At 47.5% G+C, this 19,257-nt stretch overlaps 1 long non-coding RNA gene across 1 annotated transcript; it reads right to left on the bottom strand.

Moving 5' to 3' along the window:
• Window positions 1–4,546: 4,546 nt before the first annotated feature.
• Window positions 4,547–16,263, bottom strand: LOC136397547 (uncharacterized). Its single transcript, XR_010749880.1, has 2 exons — window positions 16,124–16,263; window positions 4,547–5,505 (listed from the first exon to the last, which is right to left on the bottom strand). It is a non-coding gene; the product is annotated as an uncharacterized lncRNA (long non-coding RNA).
• Window positions 16,264–19,257: the final 2,994 nt, after the last annotated feature.

Here is a 19,257-nt window from a genome sequence, read left to right as displayed (position 1 = left end):
ATGACATTTTTTCCATGGCATTGGCCAGTTGCCAGCAGTCTCATATTACTTTGTGGTCCCAACACTGATTTTCACCAACAGCCATCTGGCAGGAGCGTTTTTCAATAACTAGATGAAATTATTTTTGTGGAATTTGGAGTCAAAATATCCACAAAGGGAAAATTACACATTTTAGAAATACTTACCTCTGGCTCCTCTACATTGTCTTCTTCCTTCTCTATCATTCACAGAACTAAAGTTGTCAGGTGTGGAGAAATGGGACCTATCTAGCCTGGCCAGGCGGTGGCGCTGTGGATGGAGCGTAGGATTGGGATGTGGAGGACCCAGGTTCGAGACTCTGAGGTTGCCTGCTTGAGCGAGGGCTTATCTGGTTTGAGCAAGGTTCACCAGCTTGAGCCCAGGGTAGCTGGCTCGAGCAGGGAGTCACTCGGTCTGCTGTAGCACCCCCCCCCCCCACCGTCAAGGCATATATGAGAAATCAATCGAGCAACTAAGGAACCTCAAAGAAGAATTGATGTTTCTCATCTCTCTCCCTTCCTGTCTGTCCCTATTTTCTGTCTCTGACTCTGTCACAAAAACAAAATAGGACCTATATTGGCTCAAGAAATGACAATGACAGACACTGGTGGTAACTGGGTAATGCCAACTGAGAAAGCACAGGAATCATCTCAGGGAGTGGCAAGAGGAGGAATTACTGTCCTCCCAAACCCTCACAGAGCCTTTGAAACAGAACTGGTTTATTTTTTGATATCTGGGCAGTGTGACCTTGTGGTAAGGGCAAGGGGCTAAAGCCAGATGAAATGAAGTTCAGCTTCTCCTCTTGCTGGGTTTGTTTGGGGCAAGGAATCTCATCTGTAAAGTCACTTTGAGAGTTTACCAAGGAAAAGAGCTGGTACCACACAGGTTGCTGGGAGATAGTGCTGAGCAACTGTGATTTGGACCAGTTCTGGTATTAGGTCATAGGGATTGGGTTTTGGCTGTCACTTATCTCTAAATCTCACTTGTGCTTTGGAGGTTGACTCCACACCTAAATACTCTACTTTGCCTTTTTTGCTAGAAAGTGTTAGGCTAGCTATTAGCTATAAAAGCAACTATTTTGCAGCTGCTAAAATAATTTTTTTTGAATAAAAAGTAAATCTCTCTGTATTGATAAAAAGTTAAGCACTTATTGGACAGGAAAAAAAATTTATATATACTAACATGTATTCTAAAATATAAGGAATGTCTGTACATACACATGTGCACTTATCTGCTTACATATGTGTAAGTCATATTTTCTTGAAGGTACATAAGAAACTCTTAAATGGGAAGAGTCTTTAATATTTGCTTTTATACCCTTCTTCGTTGTTGGACTTTTCTATCCACATGTAAATATCTTCTTTACCGTTAAAAAATGTCAATAGCATTGACCCAGGAAGTGAGTTTACGCACCATTTTTGTTTAATATTTTTCTATATCAAATGAATCTAAAAAATGTTATTTTCAATTTGATGAAAACAAAGCAAAAGATAGCTCTAGCTCATTAGCTCAGTTGGTTAGAATGGCATTGAAAAGCCAGTTATGGATTTGATCCCTGGTCAGGGCACATACAAGAATCAACCAACAGCCTGACCACTGGTGGCACAATGGTTAGAACATCAACCAGGAACGCCAAGGTCCCAGGTTTGAAACCCCGAGGTGACCGGCTTGAGCACGGGCTCACCAGCTTGAGCATGGGATCATAGACATGACTCCATTGTTGCTGGCTTGAGCAAGGGGTCACTGGCTCAGCGAGGCCCCCAGCCCATCAACGCACATGAGAAGTTATCAATGAATAACTACAAGTACTGTAACAAAGACTTGATGCTTCTCATCTCTTCCTTCCTGTCTGTACCTCTATCTCCTTCATTAAAAAAAAAAAAAAATCAGTAGTTCTCAACCAGGGGAAAATTTGCCCTGAGGGGACATTTGGTTTGGTTGTCAGACCTAGGGGAATTCCTACTAGCACCTAGTGGGTAGAGGCTAGGGGTGCTGCTAAAAATCCCATAATGCAGAGGACAATCCCCAACAAAAAATTATCTGGCCCCAAAGTGCCAAGGTTGGAAAAAAATGTGCTAGGTTCACTTAATTCAGGGAACCTCAGCTGTCTTGTCATAAAAGCCCTTTATTACGAAATTCTAGATCACTGAAACAGCTAAGAAATTGGTACAGACCAGGAAGTTCCTTAACACCAGGAGTTCCTGATCCCTGTGGACTAAAGGAAATACCTTCAGAATGTCTGAACAAACTGAAGTACTGACAATACTAGGACCCTATCTATAAGTATTACTAATTCCTTTCCCAATATTAAACTTACCTTTAGCATTAAGAATATAAAAAAAGCTTAACCTAGCCCTGGGAAGACAGCTCAGTTGGTTAAGGCATCATCTGGCTACATAAAGGTTGCCAGTTCAATCCCCGGTCAGAGAACATACAGAAAGATTGTTTCTTTCTCCCTTCCTCTAAAATAAATTTTCAAAATATCTTAACCTAGTTAAAGGCATAGTACACTTGCCTTTTTATTCACCATTCCTCAAACATTAAAGTCTTTGCAGCCTGACCTGTGGTGGCGCAGTGGATAAAGCATCGACCTGGAAATGCTGAGGTCGCCGGTTCGAAACCCTGGGACGGCCTGGTCAAGGCACATATGGGAGTTGATGCTTCCAGCTCCTCCCCCCTTCTCTCTCTCTTTCCCTCTCTCTCTAAAATGAATAAAATAGCCCTGGCCGGTTGGCTCAGCGGTAGAGCGTCGGCCTAGCGTGCGGAGGACCCGGGTTCGATTCCCGGCCAGGGCACATAGGAGAAGCGCCCATTTGCTTCTCCACCCCTCCGCCGCGCTTTCCTCTCTGTCTCTCTCTTCCCCTCCCGCAGCCAAGGCTCCATTGGAGCAAAGATGGCCCGGGCGCTGGGCATGGCTCTGTGGCCTCTGCCTCAGGCGCTAGAGTGGCTCTGGTCGCAATATGGCGACGCCCAGGATGGGCAGAGCATCGCCCCCTGGGGGGCAGAGCACTGCCCCTGGTGGGTGTGCCGGGTGGATCCCGGTCGGGCGCATGCGGGAGTCTGTCTGACTGTCTCTCCCTGTTTCCAGCTTCAGAAAAATGAAAAAAATAAAATAAAATAAAATGAATAAAATAAAAAATAAAAAAATAAAAAGTCTTTGCATCCCCATGCTTCTGTCCTACTCCAGTTTAATGTCAGTTTCCTAACATGGCACTTCCCTCTTCTTTTTTACATAATTTATATTTGTATTCTAGCATCTAGAATAGTCAGTCCCAAGGCATAAGAAATACTAAACAGCCTGGCCTGTGGTGGTGCAGTGGATAGAACACTGACCTGGAACACTGGTTCAAATTCCTGGGCTTGCCCAGTCAAGGTACATATGACAAGCAACAACTGAACAGCTAGAGTGAAGCAACTACTTTTCAATTCCACTCACCCCCTCCTCTACCTGTGAACTCAATAAATAAAAACCTAAAAAAAAAAGGAATACGCCTGACCTGTGGTGGTGCAGTGGACAAAGCATTGACCTGGAATACTGAGGTTGCCGGTTCAAAGCCCCGAGTTTGCCTGGTCAAGGCATATATGGGAGTGGATGCTTCCTGCTCCTCCTCCCTTCTCTCTCCCTTCTCTTTAAAAATAACTAAAATCTAAAAAAAAAAAAAAAAAGCCTGACCAGGGGGTGGCACAGTGGATAGAGCATAGGACTGGGACATGGAAGACTCAGGTTCGAGACCCCAAGATCGCCAGCTTGAGCACAGGCTCATCTGGTTTGAGCAAAGCTCACCAGCTCAAGTCCAAGGTCACTGGCTCAAGCAAGGAGCCACTCAGTCTGCTGTAGCCCTCCGGTCAAGGCACATTTGAGAAAACAATCAATGAACAACTATGGTGTCGCAGCGAAGAACTGATGCTTCTCATCTCTCTCCCTTTTTCCTGTCTGTCCCTATCTATCCGTCTGTCACAAAAACAAAACAAAACAAAAGGATTACTTAACAAACAGCATGGAGCTAATCTACCCTAACCCAAAAGATTAGTTGTGATTTGGCACTAAGTTTGTTACTGGAGCAGATCTATAAATCCAAGAGCCAGGCTACAAGGGCAGACAGGCTCCTCAGACTGGGTCATGCTGGGGAAGCAGCTGCTGTTTACTTTGTCTCCACCACAGCTATGGTGGCTCTGTCTCAGCTGTCAGCCAAAGTACAGGTCTCCATACACAGAAAGGAAGGATAACCTGTTTCGGGAAGACCAAGACTGTCAGATGGCTTTAGTTCTGCAGGACAACAAGCTGTAGAACAAAGGTAATGGAAATGGATTAAGACCAATTCGAACAGCTCTGCTTAAGAGTTCCTTACCTCTTATGATCCCATTTGTCCAATTTAAATTCTGACTTTGAAAACAAAGGCCTGGCCTGTTCCTATTTCCCAGCTCAGCGAATACGGGTCATAGTTCTTATCTCTAGCTCTACCGTTCCTGATAATTCTTTCTCAAATGTTGACTACTAAGAGCTATACTGGTAAAATACCACAGAACATTTTTATCAAGAACCAAACTTTAATATTTCAAGGACATCCCAAATGAGTTACTGGTGGGGTTACAGAAGTTCCCACTCATGCCACGATAGCAAAATCAGTAATTCTGAAAAGATAAAGAATTACCTCTTTGGAAAAAAAAAAAGAATTACCTCTTTGGGTACATAAAAACAATATATTAAAGGATGTCACAAAGTGCAAAAAAGGAGACATTCAGCAGAGCAAAAACAAGCAGCAGGCTGATTGTCCTAACAAGAGGGCAGAGAAACTCCTTCTTGAGTTCAGTCCCAGGAAATAGAGCTGCCTCAGGCAAAAAGAGGTCCAGGCAGGGCTTTGATAGATTCTTATTACAATCAGTCAAAGGCAAACTCAAAAGAAAACCGGGGTTCAGATTCCCCGTGACTGTAGAAACTTGCAACAAAGAGAACCTTTAACCAAACATCTCATATGTAGGCTGAACAACTGAGCAGTGAGACTTAGCCAGTGAATCTGACCCCGGGCTGACATTTCTGCACCTGAGCTCTGAGCTCCTCAGGCAGGACAGCCTGGAATTGCTCCTGTACCAGCATTTCCACAATCTGCTCCTTTGTGTGAATATCAGGTCTCAGCCACTGCCTAGCAAGCACCAGGAGACGTCTGAGGACATCCCTGGGCCCAGCTGCATCCTCATAGCGGAACTTTCTGAACATCTGCCTGAAGGCCACAGGGTTGAGAGGATTCCTTCCTGGCATGGTCTCAACATCTTCGACACATTCTTCATCAAGGCTCTCTGGTGGGTGCTCAGAAGGCTCTCGTGGAACCTGGCCCTGGGCAGCCGCTATGAGGAAATCTTCTGGCTTCTTAGCCATCACCTCATTTGGCAGTGACATTATTTGATCATTCTGGACTTCTCTATTTCTTTGTGTCTCTGTGTCTCCTTCAGTCTCCATTCTGGAACTCCAGAAAAGGATGATTCAGGCTCCTAGGCACAAAGAGAAATGTCAGGGTTAACAAAAACAGACCACACGGCCCTGGCCGGTGAGCTCAGTGGTAGAGCGTCGGCCTGGCGTGCAGGAGTCCTGGGTTCGATTCCCGGCCAGGGCACACAGGAGAAGCGCCCATCTGCTTCTCCACCCCTCCCCTTCTCCTTCCTCTCTGTCTCTCTCTTCCCCTCCCGCAGCTGAGGCTCCACTGGAACAAAGATGGCCCGGGTGCTTGGGATGGCTCTGTGGCCTCTGCCTCAGGCACTAGAGTGGCTCTGGTTGCAACAGTGACGCCCCAGATGGGCAGAGCATCGCCCCCTGGTGGGCATGCTTGGTGGATCCCGGTTGGGTGCATGCGGGAGTGTGTCTGACTGCCTCCCCATTTCTGGCTTCGGAAAAAAAATAAATAAATAAACTTAAAAAAAAAAAAACAACAGCCTGACCTGTGGTGGCACAGTGGATAAAGCCTCGACCTGGAAATGCTGAGGTTGCCGGTTCGAAACCCTGGGCTTGCCTGGTCAAGGCACATATGGGAGTTGATGCTTCCAGCTCCTCCCCCCTTCTCTCTGTCTCTCTCTCCTCTCTCTCTGTCTCTCTCCCTCTCCTCTCTAAAAATGAATAAATAAAATAAAAAAAGGATCACTAAAAAGATTAAAAAAACAAAAAACAGAAAACAAAAAAAAAAACAAAAAAAAAAACAGACCACAAAGGCTACTAAAACGATCCTGATCTCCTGGATCTGGTCCAGACCCAGGTTCCATCAGCTTTCTGACCTCAAATTTTTTTTTTTTTTTTTTTTTTAGAAAGGAGGTAGGGACCCTGACCAGGCGGTGGCGCAGTGGGTAGAGTATCGGACTGGGATGCAAAAGATCCAGGTTTGAGAACCCGGGGTCGCCAGCTTGAGTGCAGGCTCATCTGGTTTGAGCAAAAGCCCACCAGCTTGAACCCAAGGTCGCTGGCTCGAGCAAGGGGTTGCTCGGTCTGCTGAAGGCCCGTGGTCAAGGCACATATGAAAAAGCAATCAATGAACAACTAAGGTGTTGCAACACACAATGAAAAACTGATTGACACTTCTCATCTCTCTCCGTTCCTGTCTGTCTGTCCCTGTCTATCCCTCTCTCTGACTCACTCTCTCTGTAAAAAATAAATAAATAAAATTAAAAAAAAAAAAAAGAGGTAGGGAAAGAGAGAAAGAGAGAGAGAAAAAAAAGAGAAACACAGATTTGTTGTCCCACTTATTTACTCATTCATTGGTTGATTCTTATATGTGCCTTGACCAGGGATTGAGCCAGCAACCTTGGAATATCAGGAAGACGTTCTAACCAACTGAACTCCATAGCCAGGGCTCAGCTTTCTGACATTCACAGGTTTTCTTTTCAGAGATGCATATATATACACGCAAATACACGTATGATTTAAATTTTTTTTTTTTTTTTTTTTACAGAGACAGAGAGTGAATCAGAGAGAGACAGACAGGGACAGACAGACAAAAACGGAGAGAGAGCCTGACCAGGCGGTGGCACAGTGGATAGAGCGTCGGACTGGGATGCAGAGGACCCAGGTTCGAGACCCCAAGGTCGCCAGCTTGAGCGTAGGCTCATCTGGTTTGAGCAAAAGCCCACCAACTTGAACCCAAGGTCGCTGGCTCCAGCAAGGGGTTACTCGGTCTGCTGAAGGCCTGCGGTCAAGGCACATATGAGAAAGCAATCAATGAACAACTAAGGTGATGCAATGTGCAATGAAAAACTAATGATTGATGCTTCTCATCTCTCTCTGTTCCTGTCTGGCCCCATCTATCCCTCTCTCTGACTCACTCTCTGTCTCTGTAAAAAATAAAAATTAAAAACAAACAAACAAACAAAAAAAACGGAGAGAGATGAGAAGCATCAATCATTAGTTTTTCATTGCACGTTGCAACACCTTAGTTGTTCATTGATTGCTTTTTCATATGTGCCTTGACCACGGGCCTTCAGCAGACCGAGTAACCCCTTGCTTGAGCCAGCCACCTCGGACTCAAGCTGGCGAGCCTTGCTCAAACCAGATGAGCCCACGCTCAAGCTGGCGACCTCGGGGTCTCGAACCCGGGTCCTCTGCATCCCAGTCTGACGCTCTATCCACTGTGCCACTGCCTGATCAGGCTAAATTTTCTTTTTTTTATTAACTTTTAGAGAGGAGAGTGAGAGAGAGAGAAGGGTGAGGGAGAAGTAGGAAGCATCAACTCCCATATGTGCCTTGACCAGGCAAGCCCAAGGTTTTGAACCAGCGACCTCAGCGTTTCCAGGACAACGCTTTATCCACTGCACCACCACAGGTCAGGCCATATATGATTTATTTATTGATTCTGGGGGGGGCAAGATAATAGTTGTTTCACTTTAGTTATTAACTACTTCTTTTTTTTTTTTTTTTTTTGTATTTTTCTGAAGCTGGAAACGGGGAGGCAGTCAGACAAACTCCCGCATGCATCCGACCGGGATCCACCCGGCTCGCCCACCAGGGGGCGATGTTCTGCCCATCCGGGGCGTCGCTCTGTCGCGACCAGAGCCACTCTAGCGCCTGGGGCAGAGGCCAAGGAGCCATCCCCAGCGCCTGGGCCATCTTTTGCTCCAATGGAGCCTCGGCTGCAGGAGGGGAACAGAGAGAGAGGAAGGAGAGGGGGAGGGGTGGAGAAGCAGATGGGCACCTCTCCTGTGTACCCTGGCCGGGAATCGAACCCGGGACTTCCGCATGCCAGGCCGATGCTCTACCACTGAGCCAACCGGCCATGGCTGATTACTTCTTTTTTTTTTTTTCCATTTTTCTGAAGCTGGAAACAGGGAGAGACAGTCAGACAGACTCCCGCATGCGCCCGACCGGGATCCAACCGGCACGCTCACCAGGGGCGATGCTCTGCCCACCAGGGGGCGATGCTCTGCCCATCCTGGGCGTTGCCATGTCGCGACCAGAGCCACTCTAGCACCTGAGGCAGAGGCCACAGAGCCATGCCCAGCGCCCGGGCCATCTTTGCTCCAATGGAGCCTTGGCTGCGGGAGGGGAAGAGAGAGACAGAGAGGAAAGCGTGACGGAAGGGTGGAGAAGCAAATGGGTGCTTCTCCTGTGTGCCCTGGCCGGAATCGAACCCGGGTCCTCCGCAGGCTAGGCCGACACTCTACCGCTGAGACAACCAGCCAGGGCTCGATTACTTCTTATATGTGCCTTGACCAGGCAAGCCAGGGCCTCCTACCAGCAACCTCAGTGTTCTAGGTCAACACTCTATCCACTGCGCCACCACAGGTAAGGCTTGTGGGGTTTTTTTCTATTTTATTTTTCAATTACTGTTGATATTCAGTATTATTTTATATCAGTTTCGGGTGTACAGATAGTTGTTAGACAATTATATAATTTACAAAGTGATCCCCCAAATAATTCAAGTACCTGCCTGACCAGCTAGTGGCGCAGTGGATAGAGCAGGAGTCGGGAACCTATGGCTCGCGACCCAGATGTGGCTCTTTTCATGACTGCATCTGGCTCGCAGACAAATCTTTAATAAAAAAATAGTAACGTTAAAAATATAAAACATTCTCATGTATTACAATCCATTCATTTCCTACCACTCATGTTCATGGTTGCGGGTGGATGGAGCCAATCACAGCTGTCCTCCAGGACAACACCAAATTTTTATTGGATAATGCATAATGCACACAGGTCGTTGTATGGCTCTCACGGAATTAGATTTTAAAATATGTGGCATTCATGGCTCTCTCAGCCAAAAAGGTTCCTGACCCCTGGGATAGAGCATCAGACTGGGATGCAGAAGACCAGGTTTGAGATCCCGAGGTTGCCAGCCAGAGTGCGGGCTCATCGGGTTTGAGCAAAAGCTCACCAGCTTGGACCCAAGGTCACTGGCTCAAGCAAGGGGTCACTCGCTCTGCTGGAGCCCCCCCCCCCAGGTCAAGGCACATATGAGTAATTAATCAATGAACAACTAAGGAACCGCAACGAAGAATTGATGTTTCTCATCTCTTCCCCTTCCTGTCTTGTCTCTCCCTATGGGTCCCTCTCTCTGACACACAAAAAAAACTCAAGTACCCACCTGGCACCATACACAATTATACTACTATTGACTATATTCCTTATGTTGAACTTTATATCCCTACCAGGGGTCGTCAAACTTTTTATAAAAACCGCCCACTTTTGCAGTGCTGGTCAACCTGGTCCCTACCGCCTACTAGTGGGCTTTTAGCTTTCATGGTGGGCAATAGCAGAGCAACCAAACGGTGCCACAATTGGCCCACCATGAAAGCTGGAATGCCCACTAGTGGGCGGTAGAAACCAGGTTGACCAGCACTGCAAAAGTGGACGGTTTTTATAAAAAGTTTGACGACCCCTGAACCAATATCTATTTCTTTTAACAAATTTTTTTTTATTGATTTGAGACAGAAACATTGGTTTGTAGTCCTACTTATCCAAGCATTCATTGGCTGACTCTTGGATGTGCCCTGACCAGGGACTGAACCCACAACCCTGGCACATTGGGATGACACTCCAATTACCTAACCTACCTGGCCAGGGCCCAATTTGTATTGCTTAATCCCTTAACTTTTTTTACCCATCCTCCTAATCCCACTCCCCTGCTGGCAATGATCAGTTCTCTTTTCTGTTTTTTTTGTTTATCTTCTTGATTTACAGAGAGGAAGGGAAAGAGAGAAACAAATAGACAGGAACATCAATCTTTCCTGTCTGTGCCCTAAGGATAGAACCAGCAACCTCCACGCATTGGGACGATGCTCTAACCAACTAAGCTATCCAGCCAGGGCTGGTTTTGTTTTAATAGGTTTTCTAATTCTTTTTTTTTTAAATTAATTAATTTATTTTTTACAGGGACAGAGAGTGAGTCAGAGAGAGGGATAGACAGGGACAGACAGACAGGAACGGATGAGAAGCATCAATCATTCGTTTTTCATTGCACTTTGCAACACCTTAGTTGTTCATTGATTGCTTTCTCACATGTGCTTTGACCGCGGGCCTTCAGCAGACCAAGTAACCCCTTGCTAGAGCCAGCGACATTGGGTTCATGCTGGTGGGCTTTTTGCTCAAACCAGATGAGTCCACGCTCAAGCTGGTGACCTCGGGGGTCTCGAACCTGGGTCCTCTACATCCCAGTCCGACGCTCTATCCACTGCGCCACCGCCTGGTCAGGCTAATAGGTTTTCTTAATAAAGCTACTAGAACTTCTATTTTTGTTTCCTCTTGCTGGATCAATTGACACAATTGAGAAAATGTGTCAATGGTTTACCAAAATGAAAAATGTAGATTATCGGCCCTGGCCGGTTGGCTCAGTGGTAGAGCGTCGGCCTGGCGTGCGGAAGTCCCGGGTTCGATTCCCGGCCGGGGCACACAGGGAAAGCGCCCATCTGCTTCTCCACCCCTCCCCCTCTCCTTCCTCTCTGTCTCTCTCTTCCCCTCCCGCAGGGAGGCTTCATTGGAGCAGAGATGGCCCGGGGATGGCTCCTTGGCCTCTGCCCCAGGCGCTGGAGTGGCTCTGGTCCCAGCAGAGCTACGCCCCGGAGGGGCAGAGCATCGCCCCCTGGTGGGCAGAGCATCGCTCCCTGGTGGGCGTGCTGGGTGGATCCCGGTCAGGCGCATGCGGGAGTCTGTCTGACTGTCTCTCCCCGTTTCCAGCTTCAGGAAAAAAAAAAAAAAAGAAAAATGTAGATTATCAAAGCAGAAAGAATAAAGAATGAAGAATGCTAGCCTTGTTAACTCGAGAACCTTTCATCTACTTCGCCTCTCACTACAAAGTATTTTACATTATCATTCTACTAAAACAAAAACTATATATACACATGATTTATAGGGAAAGAAAAAAATCTTTAAAATCATGGATATGTTTCCTCCAACCATCTTACGGAGTACCTGCAATGTCCAAAAGCAAATTATAAAGAGGTGCTAGGACAGACAAGAAAACGGTCTGTTCTGCCTGGCCTGTGGTGGCACAGTGGATAAAGCGTAGACCTGGAACACTGAGGTAACCACTTCCAAAACCTGGGCTTGCCCGGTCAAGGCACATATAGGAGGTGATGCTTCCTGCTCCTCCCCCTTCTCTCTCTCTTCTCTAAAATAAAAAGAAAACCGTCTGTTCATTTACATCTATCCTACTGTCTTTTCTACCTCCCCCATCTTTCATGATGAAAAAAATAGCAAGTGATACTTTAGGAGCTACCAGCCAAGACTCAAAAAAAAAAAAGAGAGAGAGAGAGAGAAAGAGAAAAGCCTGCTGTTAAAATCAAGATCCTAAGCTACTCAGTGTTTGGGAATTTGAACTCAGAATCTCTTAGGATGCCTAATCGCTCCAAGATGAGCAAAACCACCATACCAGAAAGGAGATAAGCAAATCAAATACCTGTAAAGTGCCAGGAAAAAAAGGCTTTGCTTCATTTGGGTTAGGGCCCCAGTCCAATAGAGGGGTTATTTATAGGAAAATCACACACTATGTTAATTTAGTTACAGAGGGAAGGAGGAGAAACTCAAATGACAGTAATGATTAAGTTAATTTTCACATCAAAGTATGTCCAGTCAAAGAATATCAGCCCTATGATGTGGTCAGTTACCAGAGATCACCTCTTTTTCATTAACAACTCCCCTCCCCCAAGAACTAATTCCTCCCTAGTCTACACAGAAGTGTTGACATTTAAAATCAGCCCTGGCCTGGCCTGTGGTGGCACAGTGGATAGAGTGTCAGCCTGGAACTCTGAGGTTGCTGTTTGAAACCCTAGGCTGGCCGGGTCAAGGCACATACACCAAAGCAGCAGCAAGCGCCCTGGCTGGTTGGCTCAGCGGTAGGGTGTCAGCCTGGCGTGCAGGAGTCCCAGGTTCGATTCCCAGCCAGGGCACACAGGAGAAGCGCCCATCTGCTTCTCCACCCCTCCCCCTCTCCTTCCTCTCTGTCTCTCTCTTCCCCTCCCGCAGCCAAGGCTCCATTGGAGCAAAGATGGCCAGGGCGCTGGGGATGGCTGTGGCCTCTGCCTCAGGCGCTAGAATGGCTCTGGATGCAACAGAGCGACACCCCAGAGGGGCAGAACATCGCCCCCTGGTGGGCATGCCGGGTGGATCCCGGTCGGGCGCATGTGGGAGCCTGTCTGACTGCCTCCCCATTTCCAGCTTCGGAAAAATGAAAAAAAAAAAAAAAAAAAAAAAAAAAAGGCAGCAGCAAGCACTGGACAACGGAAGTGAAGCAACTGAGTTGATGCTTCTCACTCCCCCACCTCCTCTCTCTCTGTAAAATAAAATAAAAATAAAATAAAACAAAATAAAATAAAATCAGGCCTGGCCAGATAGCTTAGTTGATTAAGCATTGTCACAAAGCATAGTGGTTGCTGGTTCAATCCCCAGTCAGGGCACATATAGGAACAGATCAATGTTCCTACCTCTATCTAAAATCAGTGAAATAAATATTTATTCTTTCCTCTCTCTAAAACAAAATCTTTTTTAAAAAATCAACTAATGAATGCATCAATCAGTGGAACAAACCAATGTTTCTCTTTAAGATCAATAAATAAAAACCACTACCTTCAGACACTCAAATCTGTTTCCCAGGTAACTGACAGAGGCCAACAATGACAAGGGGCCCTACATTAACTAGTTGTCAGCTCACCTATTTCTAATGCTTCCCTGACTTATTTTCTAGGAGTTCTGAATTGATTTTAGACTCGACAGCTTGAATATTCTTGAAGTACAGCAATTATATTACCATACCAGCAAATAAAAGGTATGCTCATCTCAAAAGTTAGTTACTAACTAGAATGATTAGGACAAAAGTAAAATATTGCCATAACTCAGAGGTGCTTTGGATAAAAAAAATTTTTTTTAGTTAAGGAGAGGGTAGATGAAAGATTGTAGGTAAGCAAAATTTGGGAACTGAAGTGACCATCAACAGGAAAATGGTTAAATAAAGTACTGTCAGCCCCTCAGTGGGATACTGTGCGAGCCTTGTAAAGAATGAAGTAGGGCTGTGAGTGTACATATGTGAAGATGGTCAAAACTGATCACATCACCAAGGTGCAGATCAATATGCATAATATGATCCCATCTGAGGAAATTAAAAATACATATACATAAGCATGTATAGACCTGACCTACCCACAAACACTACCTGGAAGTTTATCGAAGACATTTACTGCATTTACTTACGAGGGGCAGGAACAGTGAAGAAGGGAGCATTTTCCACTTTATACCTTTCTGTATTGTTTTCTTCTTAAACACAACTCACAACTCAAGAGGAAAACCTTTCTGAGTGAAAACCCCTAACCCACTTAGGGTAACACCCCTTATAATAATTCTAGTTTGCAGCACCAAGGACTATTACAACCCTGGCTTCTAAAAGTAAGTCTCATTTGTCAGTAGGTCAGGTCTCAAGGTTGAGCCAATCACAGCTGTCCTCCGGGACAACACCAAATTTTTATTGGATAATGCGTACATACACGGGTAGTTGTATGGATCTCACAGAATTACATTTTAAAATATGTGGCGTTCATGGCTCGCTCAGCCAAAAAGCTTCCCAACCCGTTCTACACGCTCCTCTTAGCCACTCGGGCACTTTTTTTTTTTTTAATTTTTGTTTATTCATTTTATAGGAGAGAGAGAGAGAGAGAAGGAGGGAGGAGCAGGAAGCATCAACTCCCATATGTGCTTGACCAGGCAAACTCAGGGTTTTGAACCGGCGACCTCAGTGTTCTAGGTCGACTCTTGATCCACTGCACCACCACAGGTCAGACAACTTTTTTTTTTTTAAGATTTTATTTATTCATTGTTTTTTTTGTTTTTTTTACAGAGACAGGGTGAGAAAGAGAGGGACAGATAGGGACAGACAGGAACGGAGAGATGAGAAGCATCAATCATCAGTTTTTTGTTGCGATACCTTAGTTGTTCATTGATTGCCTTCTCATATGTGCCTTGACCCCTAGGGCTACAGCAGACCAAGTAACTCCTTGCTTGAGCCAGCGATCTTGGGTCCAAGCTGGTGAGCTTTGCTCAAACCAGAGGAGCCCGCGCTCAAGCTGGTGACCTCGAGGTTTCAAACCTGGGTCCTCCACATCCCAGTCTGACGCTCTATCCACTGCGCCACCGCCTGGTCAGGCTATTTATTCATTTTGGAGAGGAGAAAGAAAAAGAGAGAAAGGGGGAGGAGCAGGAAGCATCAACTCCCATATGTGCCTTGACCAGCCAGCCCAAGGTTTCGAATTGGCGACCTCAGAGCTCCAGGTCGACTTTTTATCCACTGCACCACCATAGGTCAAGCCCAGGTACTCTTTTTTTTTTTTTTTTTTTTGTATTTTTCTGAAGTTGGAAACGTGGATGCAGTCAGACAGACTCCCAAATGCGCCCGACCAGGATCCACCCGGCACGCCCACCAGGGGGCGACGCTCTGCCCTAGGGGGCACTGCTCAGTTACAACCAGAGCCATTCTACCACCTGAGGCAGAGGCCATGGAGCCATCCTCAGCGCCCGGGCCAACTTTGCTCCAATGGAGCCTCAGCTGCGGGAGGGGAAGAGAGAGACAGAGAGGAAGAAGGGGAGGGGTGGAGAAGCAGATGGACACGTCTCCTGAGTGCCCTGGCCGGGAATCGAACCCGGGACTCCTGCACGCCAGGCCGACACTCTACCACTGAGACAACCGGCCAGGACCCAGGTACTCTTTTTTTTTTTTTTGCATTTTTCTGAAGCTGGAAACAGGGAGAGACAGTCAAACAGACTCCCGCATGCGCCCGACTGGGATCCACCCGGCACGCCTACCAGGGGGGGAGCTCTGCCCACCAGGGGGCGATGCTCTGCCCATCCTGGGCGTCGCCATGTTGCGACCAGAGCCACTCTAGCGCCTGAGGCAGAGGCCACAGAGCCATCCCCAGCACCCGGGCCATCTTTTGCTCCAATGGAGCCTTGGCTGCGGGAGAGGAAGAGAGAGACAGAGAGGAAGGCGCGGCGGAGGGGTGGAGAAGCAAATGGGCGCCTCTCCTGTGTGCCCTGGCCGGGAATCGAACCCGGGTCCTCCGCACGCTAGGCCGACGCTCTACCGCTGAGCCAACCGGCCAGGGGCCAGGGCCCAGGACCCAGGTACTCTTAATACGACTCTCTACCGCCCCAGTTTTCTCTATCATCATCATCAGCAGCAGCAGCAGCCACAACTATTTGTTAAATTTTACAGGCCAGTCACTCCGCGGCAGCTTTCCCTCATCCAATCCTCCCGGTAGCCCAGTGGAACAGTTACTGTCGTTTCCATTCAGATAAGCAAACTGAGGCCCGGGGAGAGAGAAAACATGTCCAAGGCCAAAACAGTAGGAGATGGTGGAACCACTCAACCAAATAAAAATCCTAGACGTCTAGGCGGGGAGCTGCCCAACTCCTCCCACCAATATGGGCGCGGCTCAGCGAGCCTCAGCGGCCTGGACAGAGCGCTTCTGGGACTCCAGACCCGGACCTGCTCCCTCTCAGCCGAGGCGAGGCCCAACGTAACGCCAGGTGGCACAGCCCGCAGACCCCCAAGGGCAGGGCTTCCGGCTCCTCAAGACGGCGGACGCCAGGGGCCTCCGTTCCCAACAAACTGCTGGGGGGAAAAGCCGGGGGGGGGGGGGGGGAGGCGTTCACCTGCACATTTGCCACTCCAGAGGGCGGGGAAACAAAACCGGGACACCTCACCACAAGAGCGGACACCCTTCAATCGACTCCGGGAAAGGGAGACTAAGGTTCGGGTGCAGAGCTTTGTAGCCCACCGCCGGAACCGGAAATCGCGCCCTGTCCGGAAATTGGAAGAGGAGTGGGACTAGATTAGAGGGTCTGGGTCTCTCTAGGCCTCGGGGGTGCTCCGCAACTTTATGGTTTTAACCCGTGGTAAACTTCGGTCTTCTCGAGGTCTTTCTCAGTCCTGCTGCCTTCTTTGCGGCCTTTTAGGGATAGTCTAGGGCTAGGCAGCTTTTCCGCTTTACCGAAGTTCTTTGTCTTTCTAAGCCGCAATTTGCCCTATTGGAAAATGGAAAGAGAATGAATCCGGGAACTGAGACACTCGAGAAGACGGCCCGCTGCTAAATCAGCGCCCCACCCAGAAATTACACCCTTGAGTTTTTGCACCACCCAGAGGAAAGAAAGCAAAAAACAAGCCTGGATGGCTGCTGTTTGGAGACAGTGGTCCTGTGTAGCGCCCCGTGGGATAAGTTCACAAGAGGCAGTGGCCACAGTCCATTAAGTGCCCCTGCCTCAGTCTACTCAAACAGAAATGAGCATATGCCCTGCAGGTTTAACAGTTTGTCCAGGGGGCAACCCCATGCCTCTGCGTGATTCAATTTTAGTCCTGTGTGCCTCTTCCCAACACTTTCCAATAGCTGATGGTTAAGAACTGAAAATTTAAAGTCATATTGAGCTGATTTGAGCCTGGGTTTAATTTAGGTTTGAGTCTGGGCACACAGGTTAAATAGCACAGCCTCCATGAAGCAGTGCAGCTATGCCAAGGCAGCCCTTCCCCTTTGCTCTTAATCTTGAAAGAGAAGGAACTTGGGCCTGACCTGTGGTGATGCAGTGGATAAAGCATCGACTTGGAATGCTGAGGTCGCTGGTTTGAAACCCTGGGCTTGCCTGGTCAAGGCACATGTAGGAATTGATGCTTCCTGCTCCTCCTCCATCTCCCCCCCTTCTCTAAATAAATAAAAGAGAAGGGATTTGGTACTTAAAAAGAGGCACTCAGGTGGCTCATCTCACTCCTCTTTTACTGACTTATCCAGTGGGACAGGCAAGAGAATTAAGAGATGCACCTTCAAGCCCCCTACTGGGTTATTACCTGGAGAGCCAAAGTCCTTGGGAAAGGTAAGATGTGCCTTTTGTCTACAGTGCCAATGCTGGTCAGTCCACTCCTAGATAACCAGGTACTCTAGCTGGTGGTTGGAGAACCAGGGCTCCTTGCTGTGCTTCCACCCCTACCCCTAGCTACTGTGGGCTTTTTCCCCACTCACTCCTTACAATGCAGTTTCCACTTCTTCCCAGCTTTGGTTTCCCTGTTGGTAAAATGAGAGAAATTAGGCTAGATTAAAGACTTCCAATTGTTCTGCCACCATGTCTTCAGGACCTAAAGCTGAGCATAGCCTAAACAGATGTTTGTTGAATGAATAAATGAGTGAAAGAATGAACAGAGAGGGCTTGAATTTTATAATAAAGTCAATCTGGTAAAGACCATCAGAGACACAGGTGTAGTTGAACAAAGTTGGGTTTATTAACTTGATTCAGCAAGCACCCAGAGGAACCATGGGGTATCTCACTAAATAAAAGAAGAAACAGGTTATTCTAGAATTTAGAGGAAGAAAGAAAATAGGTTAAATTGAAATAAAGCAGCATCAATAGGCTCAAAGAAAATCTGGACTGTGTGGAAAGGTGCTAACATTTGGCTTAGGCTGAGAAGCAGACACATGGTCCTCTTTTCTTGAATACCACAAATTTAAGATAAATGTAGACTGTTGTATACGAAAAACCCTTATCTGAGGCTCTGCACCTGGGCTGGTAATCCAGGCTGCTTCTCTGTGTCATATCTGGCCCTACCTCTCTAGACAGTTGGGGGATGTGTCGATTTCAAATAGCCAAGTTTCTCAGCACTATGTCTTTGGTATTAATTGACAAAAGGTTTGACAGATTCACATTTGACAGGAATTGCTGATGCTTTAATCGTCTGGATGTGAGGGCCATCAATAGCTCTGATATTCCCAGCTCCTGGAGTCCCACTTCACTCTGGGCCTGCATTAGAACACTGAGTCAGGTCTTCATCCCTGCTTGAGTGTACCTGTCAGCTTTTTAGCCAGACTTTGGGCTCACTGAGGTCCTAGACTGAGCCTGGGTCTTTTTTCCTCTGCCCATGCCTGGCATGAAAGAACATTAGATGTTCAGTCCATTGAATCTAACTGTTGGTAGGTTTTCTAAATGTAAAGAAGACGAAGCAGAAGGAGGCATGTCAAAATGATAGTAGCAAAAAAATAAAACCATTGCAACACTGATCCTTTCTCATTTTTTTTTTTTGAGGCAGAGACAGAGAAAGTCAGAGAGAGGGACAGACAGACAGGAAGGGAGAGAGATGAGAAGCATCAATTCTTAATTGTGCTTCCTTAGTTGTTCGATTGATTTCTCATATGTGCCTTGACCGGGGGGCTACAGCAGACCAAGTGACCCCTTGCTTGAGCCAACCACCTTGGGCTCAAGCTGGTGAGCCTTGCTCAAACCAGATGAGCCTGCGCTCAAGCTGGCGACCTCGGGGTCTCGAACCTGGGTCCTCCACATCTCAGTCTGACGCTCTATCCACTGCACCACCACCTGGTCAGGCTCCTTTCTCATTTTTAAAAGGGAATTGAAGTACTGATATTGTGGATTGTTCTTCACACACAAAACCAGCCCTGGCCGGTTGGCTCAGCGGTAGAGCGTCGGCCTAGCGTGCAGAGGACCCGGGTTCGATTCCCGGCCAGGGCACACAGGAGAAGCGCCCATTTGCTTCTCCACCCCCCTACCCTCCTTCCTCTCTGTCTCTCTCTTCCCCTCCCGCAGCCAAGGCTCCATTGGAGCAAAGATGGCCCGGGCGCTGGGGATGGCTCTGTGGCCTCTGCCTCAGGTGCTAGAGTGGCTCTGGTCGCAACATGGCGACGCCCAGGATGGGCAGAGCATCGCCCCCTGGTGGGCAGAGCTTCGCCCCTGGTGGGCGTGCCGGGTGGATCCCGGTCGGGCGCATGCGGGAGTCTGTCTGACTGTCTCTCCCT

The sequence above is a fragment of the Saccopteryx leptura genome, chromosome 3 (genome assembly GCF_036850995.1).
Source record: "Saccopteryx leptura isolate mSacLep1 chromosome 3, mSacLep1_pri_phased_curated, whole genome shotgun sequence".
Taxonomy (NCBI): domain Eukaryota; kingdom Metazoa; phylum Chordata; class Mammalia; order Chiroptera; family Emballonuridae; genus Saccopteryx; species Saccopteryx leptura.
This window is presented reverse-complemented; position numbering and strand designations above follow the sequence as displayed.